This window comes from Arabidopsis lyrata (assembly GCF_000004255.2).
Source record: "Arabidopsis lyrata subsp. lyrata unplaced genomic scaffold ARALYscaffold_6, whole genome shotgun sequence".
NCBI lineage: Eukaryota > Viridiplantae > Streptophyta > Magnoliopsida > Brassicales > Brassicaceae > Arabidopsis > Arabidopsis lyrata.
Genome location: NW_003302550.1, coordinates 17,862,765 through 17,864,979, shown reverse-complemented (window position 1 = coordinate 17,864,979; position 2,215 = coordinate 17,862,765). Strand labels below are relative to the sequence as shown.

The following is a 2,215-nucleotide window of genomic DNA, read 5'->3' as shown; positions in this document are numbered from 1 at the left end:
TAGAAACGAAGACAAGAACTAGACTTAGTTTGTAGCATATGTGGTTAGAGAAAGACAATAAAACTGTATATATTTACCGGAAAACTCTTCAATATAGCAAAAGAAAAAAATGGTATCACCATGAGAAGAGCACTTGAGTGATGTTACATGTACAACATGTCGGAAGTAGCTGTAATATTAGTATTACACAACATGTCGGAGTAGCTGGTTGAGTGATGTTACATTTGCAAACAACAAACATAAGAGCACGCAAGCAAAAAAAAAACATTACATGAGTCTTGGATCTCATTAGGAAAACAATCAGAGTTGATTCAAAAGTAAGAAGTTTTTAAAACTTTACTCACTAGATCCAAGACTCAAAAGACCACTGAACTTGGAACATAAGAGCACCCAAGCAAGTAACCCTTATTGTTTGTAAATTTATCGAGATTCACGTCTCTGTAGTATTTGCTTTCTACAAGGATGTAAGCTGTGTAGAGAGCGGGATTCATTACATCTTCATCAAATATAACTACAGCCTTTTCTCTTCATTAATGAGGAAGCTCACTTCAGTGAGTCGTCTCATATCAGTAACTTCTTATAACTTGCTCCACAATACCATGTTAGGCTCAGACTGCAAACATTCGTTGGACAGGATTGGGATATATCATAGTATAAAAACTTAAAATATGTATTTTCTACAAAATTTAATCAAAAATATATATTAACAAGTTTTTCTATAACCACATTTACCAAAAAAAAAAAAAAAAAAAAACCACTTGGGGTCCTTGTAACTGCTCCTCCATGCTCCTCTAGGGGACCTGACTGTTACACTTGGGGTCCTTCTAACCACAAGAAATCTTTTTTCTCCACAAAAACCACTTGGAACTTCTTTAGGCCCTCTCAGGAAAGGAAACTTTGGTCTCCGGCGGTGTGGTTCAAGAATTTTGTGCCTAGACAAGCTTTCACCTTCTGGATTGCTACCTGTTGGTTCTTCTCACTATTTTGGCTATGTACTTTGTCAGGATCTGTTTGCTTTGTTTGTGTTTTGTTGCAGAAGAAGAAAACAGAGGAGAAGAGAAGAGAGAACAGAGGAAGAACAGAGGCGACACAAGATTTACAAGTTCCCAAGGTCAAGGTGACCAAGGTACGTCTTGACTCTCTAGACCTTTCCGCTTGCTACTCACGCTCTCTGTTCTTGTCTTTACTCTTTGCTTACCCTTTTATACACCTCTGACACGCTCCCCTTGACAGCTCATGCATCAAACCTAGGCCTAACAAACCTTATCATTGTGTAGCCGTTGCACCCGTACACACATGAAGACAAAAGCAAGAGTGTTGACTGAGATTCATGGGCTTTGACAAACACTGCAGTCTTCCTGGGCCTAAGTGAAGATTCGCAGGCCCAACTACAGTTTCTTACTAGCCCATCAGGAGGAATACCGGATCGAATCCTCACATACTCCACCTCGATCCTGATTCCGACGTATACCCGAGAAAACCAAAAGTCCTCCTTGTCTTCTCCGTCTGTTCCGATTGTCTTGTCGGAACCCTAGCTCACTTCCGAGCTAGTGTCAGTGTCTAAGCACTCTTAGATCGCTACGCCCATTCTCAAATTTCTTCACTGGTAGTGGTTTAGTGAGGAGGTCAGCTGGATTGATGCTTGTATCGATCTTAGTTAGGACCAGATCTCCTTCTGCTATCACATCTCTCATGAAGTGGTAACGGATCTGGATGTGCTTCGTCCTTTCGTGGAAGACACTGTTCTTAGCCAAACAAATGGCGCTTTGCGAGTCACAGAAGATCTCGACTGTCTTCTGCTCAAACCCTAGCTCACTGGTAATTCTCTTTAACCATAGAGCTTCATTGGTTGCTTCTGCTAGAGCCATGTATTCAGCTTCTGTTGATGATACTGCGACTATGTGTTGCAGTGCCGATCTCCAGCTCACCGTGTTTCCTCCGACTTGGAAAACATAGCCGGTGATTGATCTTCTCCGATCAAGGTCAGCTGCATAATCACTGTCGCAGAATCCCTTTATCTCGAACTTGTCAGCCTTCTTGAAGGTAAGGTGACACTTCGAACTTCCTTTTAGGTATCTTAATACCCAATTAACTGCATTCCAATGTTCCTTGTTAGGAGAACTCATATAGCGGCTCACCAACCCTACTACGTGAGCAATGTCTGGTCGCGACCCTACCATTGCGTACATAAGGCTTCCGATTGCGCTTGAGTAAG

General features: G+C 41.7%; 1 long non-coding RNA gene across 1 annotated transcript; it reads left to right on the top strand.

The window, feature by feature from the left end:
- The first annotated feature begins 1,235 nt into the window (after window positions 1-1,235).
- LOC110227508 lies at window positions 1,236-2,215 on the top strand. The gene is made up of 3 exons (XR_002331201.1): window positions 1,236-1,818; window positions 1,911-2,043; window positions 2,117-2,215. It is a non-coding gene; the product is annotated as an uncharacterized LOC110227508 (long non-coding RNA).